A 17,519-nucleotide genomic window follows, 5' to 3' on the forward strand; every position below is an offset into this window, starting at 1 on the left:
CCGAATCACAGCTTGTTCACTTCACTCGCGCGCTCTGTGAGCTGTGCAAGGCCGGAGTGCGCACCCTCCAGAGGGCACTCGCTGTTCAGGGCGGAGTGATTTGGAGCCTGCGGAGCTGAGCGTATCCGTGTATTGGTGTTGCTGTGTGCACGCTAATCGTTTTAAAAACGTTAATCTGATGATCCGCTGATACGGTCTAATGTAAACATGGGCTTAGAGTAGACCCTGAAGCCGCCGCCAGGCGCCGCTAAAACCGCCATTTAGAATTTGAGCCGCCGCCAGCCAATAATTTTGTAAGCCAATTTGAGCCGCTATCTAATAAAATTTGGCTGAGCCACTAAGAATTGTGTACATCAAATAATGGGTTTATCCACATCATGAGCTACAAGAAAAGTGACACAAACATGATCAACTGTACACACTAGTAGTAACACAATAGAGACGTATAGGCATACACTGTAGAGATTTAGAACTGATATCACAGCACAGAGAGCCACCACAAGCTTGCCGTTGTGACTACCTGTCTGGCTTCCCGCCCCTCACACCGTTACCACGATACACTGGGGAACCCGGGAACCCACCCAGAGCATCAATCGACGCCGATATCGACGAGATGGCTGCATTCTTTGCCGCTGCTGAGGGAAAGTGTAAAGGTATTTTTTTGTTGTTTGTTTGTTTCACATACTTCGAGATTCTCATCTCATCTCATTATCTCTAGCCGCTTTATCCTTCTACAGGGTCGCAGGCAAGCTGGAGCCTATCCCAGCTGACTACGGGCGAAAGGCGGGGTACACCCTGGACAAGTCGCCAGGTCATCACAGGGCTGACACATAGACACAGACAACCATTCACACTCACATTCACACCTACGCTCAATTTAGAGTCACCAGTTAACCTAACCTGCATGTCTTTGGACTGTGGGGGAAACCGGAGCACCTGGAGGAAACCCACACGGACACGGGGAGAACATGCAAACTCCACACAGAAAGGCCCTCGCCGGCCCCGGGGCTCGAACCCAGGACCTTCTTGCTGTGAGGCGACAGCGCTAACCACTACACCACCGTGCCGCCCTACTTCGAGATTGATAAAAAAAAAAGTACTCCACCACTCTACTTTCATCATAGTAAGATAGCTGCCAGTCCTTCACTGGTCATTGCTAGTGAGAGTAGATAGCTAGATGCCTTCCTCGAACAATCCAGATTAGCTTATTATTAGCATTGAACTACAATCTTGCTAGATTTATATTTACAATCAAGTAAGAGACCAGGGGACCTGTGGTAATTTGCTATTTATTCCCCCGATTTGTTTGATCCGTTCGCCCGGATATATGCCACACAGTGACGTCCAGTATCAGCCATTTGTAGCCATAAACATTTTGGTGGCTGCAGCAGCCATTAAGGTTTTGGCTGAGTCAGCTAGCCAGCCAATAATTTCATCAGCCAGCCATTATCCTGAAAACAAACGGCTTCGGGGTCTAGCTTAGAGCCACCAGTTAACCTAACCTGCATGTCTTTGGACTGTGGGGGAAACCGGAGCACCCGGAGGAAACCCACGCGGACAACATGCAAACTCCGCACAGAAAGGCCCTCGCCGGCCACGGGACTCGAACCCGGACCTTCTTGCTGTGAGGCGACAGCGCTAACCACTACACCACCATGCCCCCCTTTTAAATTCCTTTCCCTTTTTCTTTTTCCTTTCTCTGGCAACTTTGCTCAAACCTCTAACAAGTCCTAAGAGCCCTGTCACACTACGACGTTCTCACCAGCGTTCGAGTAACGTGTTGCGAAACGCAGAGGAACGTCGAGAACGTTAGAAAAAAGTTACAAGAAAGTTAGACGAGCGTCGGCAAACGTTGGGGAACGTCGAGGGACGTCGGCGAACGCTGAGGGTGAAAAATAGTTTTGGGTGTGCACAAAAATTCAGGACGTTCTATCAAAACGCTACTTACACGTTAGAGGAACGTTACACGAAAGTTTGCGGGCGTTACTCGAACGTTACTCGAAAGTCAGGACGTTCCCTGGACGCTAGGCGGACGCCGTCCCATCAGGGTCGAGTGTCCAGCGCGTGCCTAGCGCTTGGGTAACGCTTGCCTAACGCCTGTGTAACGTCCATCGAACGTCTGTCCAGCGTGTCGCCAACGTTTTTCAGCGTTCGTCAGCGTTCGCCGAGCGTTCTTAACGCTCATGTAACGCTCTTTCAACATCTTTCTAACGTCTGTCAGCGTTCTGAATTTTTCCAGCGTCTGTGTAACGTCCAGAACATTACCTGGACGCAAGGCAGACGCTACCCAAATGCTATGATAACGCTATCAAAGCGCTGTGGACGCTATGAGAACGCTAGGTTTTGCTGCTATTTTGGACCACAAACGTCGCCTGACACTGAGGGAACGTTGGCTGAGCGTTACCCAAGCGTTACAAGAACGTTACAACATCGTTGACCTAGAAACTTAATTTGAAGAACGTCGACGTTCCCCGGCGTTTCTCAAATTTTTAAAAACGCAACCAAACGTCGAACAAAACGCTATAGTGTGACAGGGCCCTAATGCTCTCGAATCTCTGTATATAATGAGCCAGAGGAGTGGTTTATCCCAATCTGGCCACCCGCTCCCCCTCCCAGAGCTGATCCCGCAGTGTGAGGAAAAGCGACTCCGCTCCGACACAAACTCTTCAAACAAACCCAGCCGAGGCTTCACTGCGCGGTTTCACCGTCTCTAAACCCACACCGGGCCTTAAAGTGCGCGTTTCAGAGGTTTCCTCGCCTTCCTGTCTGCTGCTGAGGGCTATTTTTCGGGGAATTGGAGAAAGGGGAAAAGTTTTCAGCAGGACGGGAGTTTTTAATCCTCCATTTTGAATTTGAAGAGCTTCAGTCAAGTTTTTGTTTTTTTTTGGTAAGTTTATGATTTAAAAAGTGCCTTTACGTCATTATTATAACTTTATGGTTGTACTTTAGCTTCTTGTTGGATGTTTATTTGAATATTTATCGTGTAAACTTTGTAAAAGCGATGTAAAGCTAGTTTTAGCGTTAGCCGTGTTGTGGGAATGCCACAGTTTGGGATCAGGTCATGGGCTCGCGCTCGGATTAAACTCTGTGTTTTTTAACTTTATTTGTGTTTTTAAATATTTTTCACTTTTTTTAATCGACGAAATTTGTTTTATTGAGGATGTACTAATAACACCGATCCAAAAATACTCTTCCAGTTGCTAAAAGTGGCGATAAAGCGCGTTTTTTTGAACTGATTAGCAGCTAGCTAAGGTGACTGGAGTACAGGTTTGCGCATGCGCAGAAGTGCAGCCCAGCAATCCCTCAGGTGTTTTTGAACAGTGTTGGGCAAGTTACTTCAAAACTGTGTTTTGCATTATTTATTACTTGTTACTGTCATTTTAAAGTAATTATTTACATTACAATATTTAAAATGTAAGGGATTACACTACTATTGTATTAGTTTTAAGTTACTCTCACCAGAATAACTGGAAGTGTGGATTTGGCAATGTAAATGTAGCTCAAGATGCTCAATGAGCTCCTCACACATCCAGTGGAAGGTGCTGTGGTATCTGACTGAGCTCGGCTTATGGTTAAAAACACTGGAATATAACAGCCACAGTGATGCTCATGGCACAATACAAAGAACAATCATCGCAAGAGCAGACAAAAGGTCCAAGTCTGGCAAATTGTGATAGAAATACTGTAACTTTAGGCCTATTCATATTAACATTGAACTGTATTGTGCCCTGTGATGACCTGGCGACTTGTCCAGGGTGTACCCCGCCTTTCGCCCGTAGTCAGCTGGGATAGGCTCCAGCTTGCCTGCGACCCTGTAGAACAGGATAAAGCGGCTAGAGATAATGAGATGAGATGAACTGTATTGTAATGTCTAAAGATATGACAGGATATAGGGCTGGGCGATATGAGAAAAAATGATATCACGATATATTTTTTCAAAATTTTTGATAACGATATATATCACGATATAAATCAAATCACCATTTTTGTATTTTCTTTAATTTTCTGCTCAAAATATGAACATTACAAATTAGTAGTTCCTTCCTAATTAACAAAAATAGCTTAAGGCAGCTGGGCCATAGAAGGTTCACGCTGCATGCTGCACGCTACACGTTCACGTGAAGAACCGGACCCTGGGCCATTAAACTTCATGCTTGGATGTTCACGTGTTGCGTCTGTTCTACTTTGACCGAGTAACCAACAATATGGACTCTTCGGATGACGACGATTGCCTCATTCTGCTTTTACTGAGACAGAGGAAGAGAAAAAGGAACAGAATTTGGAGCCGAGAACACTTCCTTCTGAGAGAAACCCGTGGTGAATTTCACCGAACATTCTATAATCTGCTTGACAATCCCGATGAAGAACTATTTTTCAATTATACCATTCAATTATATTTTTTCTGAAGTTTTCCCCTGAAAGCATAGTTATCTCCCTACACCCGTTCTGATTGGCTGGCGCGGCGGTGACCGCATGCATTGACTGGAATTTCCATCTTCACGCCTAGAAAAAAGTGTGCATGTTCATTTCTCGCTTCACGCGTGAAGTGTGCAGCGTGCAACGTGAACGCCGTTCTATGGCCCAGAGCAAGTCATGCTACGTTTGTCCACTTTTCTTTACACGCGTGTAGCATGCAGCGTGCAGCGTGAACCTTCTATGGCCCAGCTGCCTAACAAGCCTTCAAGTTTCACAGAACCAAAACAAACTGGATGCACATTATTTTGTTCTTTTTGTTCAAATGAATAAACTGAAAAATAAAAACTATATACCATTGTTAATCATTTGTGCAAATTCTAGCAGCTTTCAAATAAACATAAAAGACATATTGACGTGTAAACCTTATGCTGCAAGGAGAAAAAAAGTGCAATCCTGTACGTCAGTGTGTTTAAGGTTTTGTGTAACACTTTGTTGTATGTCCGATTTTAAATATCCAAAATACCTCCACACAACCGAAGATCTCTGGCCCTTCTTTTCAACGATGTCCTCCAGGGCAGTGCTCTGACTTTCCTGTTCAGAACTCCGGTCAGTCGGCTTCTCGCTCATTTTTATAATCGCTTTGTTGGAGAAATGCCGCGCTCCTGCATACTTCACCACAGCCATGCTGTGCGTTGCTGCTACACGTGTTTGTGTGTGCACGCAACCTAACTTGACGTGGCTCTCTTCCAACTGATTGGTTACGTGCGGTACTGTTTAGTTATGATTGGCTATTCGCGTGTCTGTCAAAACTTCGGATGAAGTAATTTTATTGAAGGCGTAGGCTTATCGTAGGCATATCGTACGTGTCTAATTTCTAATCGTAGAGATTTTATATCGTGAATAAAATCGTAAAATCGCCCAGCCCTAACAGGATACAGAATTAGCATTTCTATGCCTTTATTGTTTTCAAGTTTACAGCATTAAGCATAGTTTATGCTTTATAAAAAAAGATTAGCCCTAAGGGATATGACTCCATTTCAGAAATTTAACAAAAATGAACATATGGCAAATTGTAGCCTACAATAAAACTGGCCTGAAAAAAACCCACAAGCCTTTTAAGTCACGGCTAGACAATGACTATTATGCCGCTTTTCCACTACCAACGTGGCTGAGTCGGGCTGAGCCGTGCCGTGCTGAGTCGAGCTGAGTGGGGCTGTTGGAGTTGCATTTCGACTACAACCGCGCTGAACCGTGCTGGCTGGAAGTGGGTGGACACATTGGGTGGAGTTAGCGAAAGTGGGTGGACGTCACGTGATATCGTTAGGCGGCGCAAACGGTGACATCAGTGATCTTTTAAAGTGCCATTCCACCATTGGATGTATTTTTTTGGCATAAAATGCAATATATTTTGACAACATGACTAGACAGAGAAATATTTTAGCTTCAAAATGATATATCAAACATAATTTTTTGACGACAAGCATATTAATTTTGCGACCAAAGTCACCTACCGTTTTAATTTCCGCGCGGTAGTGAAATATGATGTCATCGGCAGGTTCTCCTTCTTGTGTACCACGTCACGTGTGACGTGGCACAGATTATCAGCAATGGCGGATAGAACGCGATTGTCAGCTTCGGAAAAGAAGCAAAGGAAAATAGCAAGTGACGCCCAAAGGAGACGGTCGATGGTGAATATCGGCACAGCAATCAACAAGTGGAAATCGCGTTCTGTCCGCCATTGCTGATAATCTGTGCCACGTCACACGTCACGTGGTACACAAGAAGGGGAACCTGCCGATGACCTCACGTTTCACTACTGCGCGGAAATTAAAAGGGTAGGTGACTTTGGTCACAAAATTAATATACTTGTCGTCAAATTATGTTTGATATATCATTTTGAAGCTAAAAGATTTCTCTGTCTAGTCATGTCATAAAATATATTGTATTTTATGCCAAAAAAATACATCCAATGGTGGAATGGCACTTTAAGCGGTAGTCTCACGACCCGGATAGTAAACAATAAACATGGAGGACATGGAGTCGTTAGTGTTGCTGGTCTTGGTGCTGTGGCTTGTTGTCACCGACAACGCCAACAGATACTGGCAAGAGCGTATAGATGAGGCGAGGCGCATAAGGCTTCAGAAATTCTCGTAATTCTTCTTCCGTGTTTACGGTGTTTACAGATCCCAGCGTGCTCGCGGGGCGTGTGTGGGTGTGTGAGGACACTCCTCCTCACCAATCAGTGCACAGGGGAGTGTCTCCTCACGCCCCTAGCCCCACTCGGCTCGGTTTGGCTCGCTTCAGCCCCACTCCAAAACCGTGTGAGTTTTGGGTGCTGAGCAGGGCTGAAGCGAGCTGAGTCGTGCTGTTCTGAGGTAGTCGAAACGCGAGCCGTGTCGGGCTGAAGTGAGCTGAAAAAGGGTAGTGGAAAAGGGCCATTAGCTATATGAGGCTACCCAGGTGCCGTTTACACATACCCGGGTATTTTTAAAAACGCAGACTTTTGCCTTCGTTTGTGCCTTTCGTTTATACACAAATGGAGTTTTTTTTTTCCTCTGAAAATGATTCTTTCTAAAAACCCCGGCAAAAGTGGAGATTTTTTGAAAACTCCGTTTTGCGTTTGTGTGTAAAGAGACCAAAATGGAGTTTTAGGCAATCTTCGCACCACAAAAGAGCGACCATTGTACATATGACAAGCATGGAAACACTCTCAGTAGCAGCATTTCTGTTAAGAGCTATATTCGCCTGTTTGCTTTTGAGAATAAAGCTCATTGACCAGCAGAGACGCATTAGGGCTCGGAGGGCAGCAATTGCGGAGCTTCTGGTGACCAAAAGAGCCCGACCGTACCACCGCCAGCGTCGGCGATTTTGGGTTCTACCTGGACGGACTGCTATCTGGTGGGAGAATTTCGAGAATGGCGTTGTCGTCCCGGAGGAATGGCAGAAAAACTTCAGAATGTTGCGATCCTCACTCCTGTCACTCGCAGAGTTGGTACGTCCGTACATACAGGGTGAGTGTACTCACATGCGCGGTTCTCGATGAGGCTTCTGATTGGCTTGTGTGGAATTGTCATCCTTCTAACACTGCCACCGACAGTCTTGGCGTAGTTTAACAGCTCTTGACAGCGTATTTATGCGGATCAATATAAACGTAACTTTAAAAAAAAAAAAAAAGCAGCTGTGTGCACGGAGTTTAGAAAATATGCGTTTTTAAAAATACCCGGGTATGTGTAAACAGCGCCGCAGTCACATTTCGAAAAACAGAATTAGAAAGAACGAAAAGTGCTTTTAATGATCTTGAAGTGCTTAGGCCTATTAGCCCTCGAAGGAAAGGCAGCTCAAATCACTTTAGTCTGACTTCTGACCAGAAAAAAAAACTGTTATACAGGACAAAAATGTAAACAAACTGTCAGCATATCTTCAACAACATACTCCGCCACAAGTCTTGAGGCTGAAGGAGCATCTCAGAGCGGCAGAATGTTAATTTTGGCTGTTTTGTGATTTTTATCGCCACTCTCATCCTCCGCTTGCTTCCTTGCTAACTTCATGTTACTACGGCACCTCTGGAAATGCTTAGTTAAATCACTGGTGCTCTTTTGGGAAGTGGACTGTTCTTTAGGTTTAGCGCACAAAGTCTGTTTGACTACGATGCTCTTCACATCCTTATTTTTCACAAACTTAAGGCCAAGTTTACATTAGACCGTATCTGTCTCGTTTTCTTCGCGGATGCACTGTCTGTTTACATTAAAACGCCGGGAAACGGGAATCCGCCAGGGTCCACGTATTCAATCCGGATCGTGTCTGGTCCGGTGCTGTGTAAACATTGAGGATACGCGGATACGCTGTGCTGAGCTCTAGCTGGCGTCATCATTGGACAACGTCACTGTGACATCCACCTTCCTGATTCGCTGGCGTTGGTCATGTGACGCGACTGCTGAAAAACGGCGCGGACTTCCGCCTTGTATCACCTTTCATTAAAGAGTATAAAAGTATGAAAATACTGCAAATACTGATGCAAATACTGCCCATTGTGTAGTTATGATTGTCTTTAGGCTTGCCATCCTTCCACTTGCAAGTGGTAAGTGACTTGCGCACAGCGGCTCAGTCCCGAATCACTGCTCGTGCGCTTACCTCGCGCGCTGTGTGAGCTGCACAGGGCCGGAGTGCGCACCCTCCAGAGGGCACTCGCTGTTCAGGGCGGAGTGATTTGGAGCGCAGCCGCTGAGGAGGAAGCGATGAGCCGCACTGACACATTTCAACTTGCGTGCCGAATTAGTCATGTGATTAGCGTATCCGTGTATTGGCGTTGCTGTGTGCACGTTAATCGTTTTTAAAAACGTTAATCTGGTGATCCGCTGATACGGTCTAATGTAAACCCCACCTAAAGTAATGGGCGTGTGCCCATCTGGAGAATGTGCTGTCTGATGTTGGATCAGCTGCAGGTTCACTCATCTCTCTCTCCTGTCTGACTAGCCTAAAGGAAAAGGAAGTGAAACATTTTGCGCGGACGTTTCACCTCTGATCTCGCGGTGATTTTGGCGAAATTGTATGAAGGAAAAAACCCCCACCACTTCATTCCAGGTTAAAAATGCATCGTAACATGCGTTACTGACATTTGTACCGAGTGAAATATTACCAATTTTTTTTCTGTAATGCCTTACATTACTGTTACTGCAAAAAGCAATGCATTACAGTAATTCGTTAATACTTTTGTAACGCGTTACTCCCAACACTGGTTTTGAAAGCATTAAACTCCAATTAATAAATAAAAATAAAAAAACACACCATATATTCCAGGATGTAGGTTGTATCTTAAATCTGTCTCCTTGTATAATGATTTGTGCTGTATTTAAAGGAGCCTTTAGGAGTTGATTTAGTTCTCCTGGTAATAAAACACTCTCTTCTATAATAGTTATTTTTGGTGTGCGAACTAAAATGAACTGTACAATGAGATTGGATGTGAATGTTATGGCTTGTTAGAGCTGGATGATATGTGAGCAGATGATTCACTTAGTACTGATATTACACCACTACATCATGAGCTCGAGAGACATTTGGACTTGGTGGTGCTTGAAAGTTTGTGAACCCTTTAGAATTTTCTGCATAAATATGACCTAAAACATGATCAGATTTTCACACAAGTCCCAAAGTAGATAAAGAGAACCCAGTTAAACAAATGAGACAAAAGTATACACTACGGTTCAAAAGTTTGGGGTCACCAAGACAATTTTGTGTTTTCCATGAAAAGTCACACTTTTATTTATCACCATAAGTTGTAAAATGAATAGAAAATCTAGTCAAGACATTTTTCTGGCCATTTTGAGCATTTAATCGACCCCACAAATGTGATGCTCCAGAAACTCAATCTGCTCAAAGGAAGGTCAGTTTTATAGCTTCTCTAAAGAGCTCAACTGTTTTCAGCTGTGCTAGGGTCATTATTAAAAAATGTTCTGTTTGCGGTCCACCGGCCGGGTGAGGTGCTGTTTGTGCGGTTGAATTTTTTTTTTAACGCCGATTTTTTTTTTTTTTTTTTGGACACTTTTTTTTTTTTTTTTCGGGTTCGTAAATCTAAAATCGAACTTGACATTTACGCATTCCCAGGGCTTTCCACTAAGGCTCATACTAGCCAGCCATGACAAATAATGGCCCTTTTTCACTACCCTTTTTCAGCTCACTTCAGCCCGACACGGCTCGCGTTTCGACTACCTCAGAGCAGCACGACTCAGCTCGCATCAGCCCTGCTTAGCACCCAAAACTCGCACGGTTTTGGAGTAGGGCTGAAGCGAGCCAAACCGAGCCGAGTGGGGACACTCCCCTGTGCACTGATTGGTGAGGAGAAGTGTCCTCACATGCCCACACACGCCCTGCGAGCACGCTGGGATCTGTAAACACCGTAAACCCGGAAGAAGAATAATTACGAGAATTTCTGAAGCCTTATGCGCCTCGCCTCATCTATACGCTCTTGCCAGTATCTGTTGGCATTGTCGGTGACAACAAGCCACAGCACCAAGACCAGCAACACTAACGACTCCATGTCCTCCATGTTTATTGTTTACTATCCGGGCCGTGAGACTACCGCTTAAAAGGCCACTGATGTCACTGTTTGCGCCGCCTAACGACATCACGTGACGTCCACCCTCTTTCGCTAACTCCACCCAATGCGTCCACCCACTTCCAGCCAGCATGGTTCAGCGCGGTTGTAGTCGAAATGCAACTCCAACAGCCCCACTCAGCTCGACTCAGCATGGCACGGCTCAGCCCAACTCAGCCGCGTTGGTAGTGGAAAAGCGGCATAAGTAGCCAGCCGGGGGGAGTAAACACCAAATAAACTCCTGTGCACGCAGTTCCCAGGATTAAATGTATTTTCCACAGACCATTTATTTATTCACTTTACTCAAATACAAAGTAAAATGGCAGTAAATCTTCTTTCTTTTCTTGCGTATTGCATCATGAGGCGTTCCTGGCTTGTAAATCTCTTATTTTCGGTGCATGACACGTTCACGCAGCTGAGCATGCTATGAATTAATAACGACAACGGTCTGCAGTGGGGCGACACAATTACACACTCAGCGAACATTTCTCCATTTGTGTATGAAAATACACTCCAACCACTCAGTTTGGCTTCATTTACAACCAACGGTGTCTTTTGATGCCAGCACGTAATTGAACGAGAGAAGACTGGTTTACCGGAGACAAAATAAGCGTTATCTCTGCTTCTGTTCCCTCCGACAGCCCCGACACACTACTGCCTCCGCCGAGTGCGCGCGCACTCTGAACTGAATCAGCTCTGCGCATGCGCCGTGCGGCACAAAAAATGGCAGCCACCATGAAGGAAGGAGAGCCGGAGTTTGCAAACATTTGCTTAAGGGTCATTCCATGCCAAATCAACAAATATCTGACAAATTTATGCTCTACCATCTCAGATTTCAATGAAATTTGGAGGGCTCAGAGATACTATTAAAAGAAGTTAATCCCCCAAATTTGAGCTTCCTATCTCCAACGGTTTCAGAGATAGAGGCATTTGAATTTTTCGATTTTTTTTTTTTTTTGCATTTTGCTCAAAACACATTTCAAAGTGCAATATAATCTTTATTATGCAAGATAGAAACATAATTTTGCACAGAGAGACTCAATGTCTTGTACTACAAGCTTCAACTTAGAATTTCAATGGTCATTGTAGGGCTGTGCGATATATTGACTATACTCGATATATCGCGAAAACTCTGTGCGATTACATAATTATTATATCGTAACTATTGAGTATTTTATGGTCATCTTCCGACTTGTGTTTGTTTAAAACCTTTTCCGGTGGCTTTCTCTCTGTCCCTCAGGCAGTAACGTGAGAGGCTGCCTAAGGGTAAAGAAAACAATAACGTCTCACACTCGCCAACCAATCCTGGGCGACATCTCGGTGCTGAAAGGAACTTCCAGGAAGATTTTCTAGTTTCGGTTGTGTTGCCAGGTTGGGCGGTTTTAAGTGCATTTTGGCGGGTTTTGAACATATTTTGAGCTGGAAAACGTTAGCAGTATCTGGCAACACTGCCGGCGGGAAGATTTCCTGGTTCCGGTTTACAGCGCTGACTCAGTTTGTGCAATCGCTGGTGTTGCATAGGCTACTGTGTAAGCTCTGGCAATTTCAGCAACAAATTACTTCCTAAAAGAACTAGTAAGGGGTCAGTCAACTGGCATTTTTTGGATATCGCGAGGAGGACATGGAACAGCAAATGCCAGTTTGTAAAGTGTGCAAAAAAAAAAAACAACCTGTCATCGCGAAAGGCAGCAGCCGGAATTCTACACATCTGAGAGGCAGAGCCAGAAAACATTTAGTTCAAAAGTGTGCAAAGAGAAAAATGATGTTTTGCAGATCTCTCTCTTCTCTCCCTCAATCTCTCTCTCTATTGTGAATGTTCCAGTGGTTCTCAGTAGTCAGGTTAATAGCTTGGAGATCTATTTTTTTTAAATAATTTAATGAAAGAGCACTTTTCTTATTTAGGCTAAATGTCTGTGTTGAGCTTGCACTTTATTGGTTTGAGCTCTGAGCAGCTCTGCATTGTTTTGCCCCTTTGTTGCAATTTTCAAGATTGTTTTTGCAGTTTGTGCCACGTCTTTGCTGAATAAAAATAGTCTTATTTCAATTCAATTGTGATTAATCACCAACATGACAATTAAAAATGTGTTGTTGAAAACCACCTGTAAAGTTAACCAAGAATGTTATTAAATCTGCAGGGATTGTAGTGAAAACAGTAAAGAGTAAAAGTTAGATTTCATGGGGTCCTTTAGAGGAGATTTAAATATATCGAGATGTATATCGTCAAATGGAGAAAATGTATCGGGATATTCATTTTTTCCCATATCGCACAGCCCTAGGTCATTGTATATTAGATGGTGATTTTATCAACGAAATTAAGACGACAAATTTGCATTTTTAACTCATTCTGGAAGCTTACCTGTGGCAGTAATGCTTAAACTAAGAATGTTATTCAAATCTACACAGAAATATCTACCAATTTCAGTTTTACCAAGTCTCCACTATTCCTAGTTTGTCTGTAATGGGGTTTTGAAATTCGCCGATTTCTAAAACATGCCATTTTCAGTAGCAAGAAATCCAATGTGGGGTAGCAGTTAGGAACTTGTAAAATTTTTTTCAGTAATCCCCAAGACCCATATTTTATATTTCCAAGTTTTTCTTCTGTGTCTCTCAAGTATTTTTAAACTACAGGGGTTTAAAAAATCCATTTTCACCAAATTCGAATTTGATATATTTTCATATAACTGATATTTGAGGGTTAATAAATGCTTCAATAAGGCTCAAGTAGGTTAGGAGACATGTTTCTTCCTCAATTTTAAATAAAATTTCAATTAATGCTCAGTAATTATTTGTAAATTGATTTTAATCCAAGACTGTGTAACATTAGCAATCAATGACCAGCTATTGTGTACCAGTCAACAGCCAGCCTTATCAATATCAACACAGCACAATAGGTGACCTTTGATACCAGAACAGGTGGCTCATATCTTATAGTTTTAGAGTCTGTAAACTGCATACTTGTTCAGATAACATTATATTGCTTGGATTATATTAAATACATTGTAATACAGAGCACTGAGAATTTACCAATGTTATTCACTGAATGTGTTTCTTTGCAAGGATTGGATATTTTGAATAGTTGACTAGGGAATTTAATTGTAGTTGCTTTCAATTTGAGATCAGTATAAATGAGTTTGTTCTTGGACATCTAGAAATGGCTGAAATTCCTCCCTGTTCTATAGGAATTGGTCTAAAGAGAGATTCTGACTGCCATAAACTAACATACAACAGAAATTGTAAGTTAAATACACTCTGAATTTATTTTGAAACCCACCAGCCGACTGATCTGGCACATTTTAATTGTGCGACAGTAATGGCGTAAATACCAGCGTGACAGACGAGTGTCTGAAAGCATTTTTTTTTTTCTCATTTTACCAATGATCTCACTATATAGTCCTCTATACAGTAATTCCCTATGTAGGGAGTAGTGAACGAGTGAGCGATTTTGGACACGGGGAATGTTGGCAGATGTTGGTGACTCTGACTTCTGCTGTACATTTTACTTCCGTCCTACGATGTCTCGCACAGGTCTCAACACATCTCGTTTACGGCTGTTGCTTTGACATATGGACTGATGTATTATACATGGCGTATTTCAAACACTAACTCGCTCTAGCAGCGACAAAATAGCTGTCAGAAATGCATTGATATTTAATAAAATGAGAGAATTTTGATGATAAATTTGCCTTCAGTTCTCTTAACTACTAGCTTTGTCACTGGGAAGCAGATGAAAGCATGCGCAAGCTTACTGTAAGGCTCTAGTAGATTCCTAATATGGGCAAATGTTACACAAACTTAAAAAAAAACAGCCTAATTATTGATGTCTTCTCAGGCGACATGTTACTGCGCTCAACTATCTATATTTTACTGGCTGCAGTATAAATTGGAGTAGCACTTGCAGTATGTCGCATCTTTATTTTGTCTATGGTTCACATAAACGATAGAAATATAAACTTGCCCTTTATGAAATGATCTGCACGTATTCGTACATATGTGTAGTCGGTCTCTCTCATGCCCGATCTGTTCAGATTTGCAAGCTGCCGTCTCTCCGGGTTAGATCTTCCATTTGGGGTCTTTCTCACATTTTACCAGCAGGTAAACTAAACAATCTGACTCCAGCCTTAGCAGAAATGTTCGAGCAGCTGATAACTGCGCAAATTTGTGGTATTTTTCGTATTAAGGCACTTGTTTCTACTAGGGCTGGGTATCACCAGATGCCTCACGATATGATACTATGGCGATATTTTGCCCACGATAACGATATCACGGTACAGCGATTCTGCGATAATCGATATATTGCAAGAAATTTCAACCACATCACAATATCTGTGTCACTGAAGAAAATCAGAATTTATTGACCACTGTAAAATTACATTTCACATACATAACTACACACTCTTGCCAGACATATATTTGTCTCTATTCCACTGCTGGCAAAACCAAGAGTTGCTTCACTACAACATACAGAAAATTCCCATTTCTGTGCTAGTATTCTCAACTTTTCTGTAAGCATGGACACATCAGTGCTGCTTAACAAGCAGAATCAAATTGTTTTATGAAAACTTGCACTGCAGACTGCACATACATTTCAGTGCTAACACTAATATCAATTTGTTCTTTGTAAACTTGAGAACACATACCGGAGAACATTTAACTTGTGCTTTATTTTGCAGGAACAACACACTGTCTGAAACGCATTGAAAAGTGCAGTGGGCATCTTAATTGGAGCATCTTAATTTAATTGGAGCGAAACAGGTTTTGCAAAGTGCGTTCTCTTTGTCCGGCTCACTTTTTTTTTTTTTTCTCCTTTCCTTTGAAATCCAAAGTGCCTCCAAACATCTGCCTTAAAGTTCGGCGGCGTCTCTAGGTTTGTTAATAGCCATGCTTGCCTTTTTTTTTTTTTTTTCTCCTCACTGCAACCGCTGGGGGAAAAAAGAGAAGACGAAGAGTGCCTTCCAGTGAGGTAGCGGCACAGCGCCACCTCGCGGTGCGGAAGTCGTACTGGATTTACAACCCGTCTGAAACATGATTTTATTATTTGAAAAAATATCGGTATTCAAATTGAGTATCGATATTGAATCGGAAGACAAAGTATCGCGATATATCGCTGTATCGATATTTTTGCACACCCCTAGTTTCTGCGCATGTTATTCCACAAAGCTGGTGGACACAGCTAAATCAGAGAAGGTCATGTGCAAACGGTCTTTTGTAGACTAGTAAAGCAAATGGACACCAGGGTTTGAGTTCATGGATTACTTACCAAAAAAATAAAAAATACTGACAGACACGATGCATAACGTTTTCTTTTCCGATAATGATATCCCTGCTGAAACTGAGTATCGGCTGATGTCTAGTTTTCTTGAAAAACAAAAAAACTACTACAGGGCTCGACATTAACTTTTAAACCCTCTTGCCCCCTATTTTTCCAAGTACTACTATTTGTTTTTAAGGAAAGCTATAGAATAGTTGTGAGTTGCAACAAAGTGATCACACATGGAGTTGAAGTTTGGTTATTGATTGTTTATTGGTTACTTTTTACTTGTAACAGACTAACAATTTTATCCGAAAAAAAAAATACAAAAAAATGATAGATTTTGCCCAGGACTGTGTTCCTCTGATAACAGAAACGAAGCTCCAGCTCTCTCTGCTCTTAATCGGTTCTGTTCTTTCAGGATTTATCGCGCGTGTCGCTCCTTGTTGAGTTTTTTATGCCCGAGTTGTTTGAAACCAATCTGGGTTTTCTGTGTCGAATAAGGAAGCGGCTTCACCTTTTAAGAAAATCAGACGCTTTCATGAAGGCGCTAACTCGAATGCGAGCAGAATAAAACGAGACTCTTAAGCAAACTCTTCCTTCCTCACTTCCGATTTTGTTTTTGTAAAATGCGTTTTAAATACAATCGTGAATTTCTCTGGAGTTTTCATGCTTAGCTCCTCTCCTTGTACTCTTTAACCACTCATTTCCTTGTTGTTCTTGAAGCATTTGCTTCTGTTTAACATTTTTCTTGATAGCGGGGAGACGGTGATGCCTGTTATCTGTTTCTCTGTCTGAAGGAACAAAAATTATCCATGTTGAAGACAGGTTAAGCTACTTGCGTGAAAGTGTCTCTGATCCCAGCTGTAATTATCACGTGATGCGTGACGTCATGCACAAGGGGTCTGTAAACAGTACGCGTACCATACTACACCAGTGGAGGGATATAAAATAACCTGCAGAGCAGTAAATGAAACCGAGGCTAAGAAAACAGCCAAGACATAATGGCGATGCGTAGTGAGGGACGCTTTTAGGAACTGAAATAAGATCAAAAAGCCTCATTTTTGTGGTGCTAGTTCGTAATATATGCTCATTCCAACTTGCCCGGTTGGGCCATGTTGGGGACATATCCCACTTTCCCCGGGCAATCGGGCAGTCCTTAATGTCGAGCCCTGTACTAAACTATGCTCTTGAGTGGTGCAACAGGTCAGAAAGATGCAGCTTGAGGCTCCGTGTGTTTCCAAGGAAGTACTTGTTGGATGTCAGCATGGTGGTTTCGTGGTTGGCACTGTTGCCTCACAGCAAGAAGGTTCTGGGTTCGAGCCCAGTGCAGCGCTCGAAACTAACGGTGTCCCGGGGACCATAAAAAATGTCATCGGGACACAAAATTATCATATCTGGGACAATCCCGGGACAATGGAAAAAAAATAGATCTAGAAAAAAAGTTCTACATTAATATTATTTACAAAGCCGTAACACATGCGTAGACATTCACCTAATTTGTCAATTTTAATTTTAAAACGTTAACAGCGAAAAATACATAGTAGCTACACTTTCGATGCACCTGCATCCGTAGGCTACAGAGCAGCGCATTCTGTTCTAGAATCTTCGGCCGGAGTCCGCATTATATGGACTTGTAATGGAATTGCTAGCGCACACGCTGCGCTGACTCTTGCCAGAACAAAAATGCTGAAGTGGTTGAAGCGGACCGACCGCGGGGAAGAAACTGAAAGCCCAGACATAACGTCTCCGGGACCTTCAGGA

The 17,519-nt window shown here is 42.9% G+C and overlaps 1 protein-coding gene across 1 annotated transcript in view; it reads left to right on the forward strand.

Annotated features, from left to right (window-relative positions):
• The first annotated feature begins 2,607 nt into the window (after positions 1 to 2,607).
• The window catches only part of ctnna1 (catenin (cadherin-associated protein), alpha 1), a 353,364-nt gene continuing 338,452 nt past the window's right edge, over positions 2,608 to 17,519 (forward strand). Inside the window, exon 1 of the mRNA XM_060915358.1 lies at positions 2,608 to 2,887. The gene's annotated coding sequence lies outside the window, so the exon portion shown is untranslated. The remainder of the gene's footprint in view (positions 2,888 to 17,519) is intronic.

Source organism: Neoarius graeffei, chromosome 2 (assembly GCF_027579695.1).
Source record: "Neoarius graeffei isolate fNeoGra1 chromosome 2, fNeoGra1.pri, whole genome shotgun sequence".
NCBI classification, from domain to species: Eukaryota; Metazoa; Chordata; class Actinopteri; order Siluriformes; family Ariidae; genus Neoarius; species Neoarius graeffei.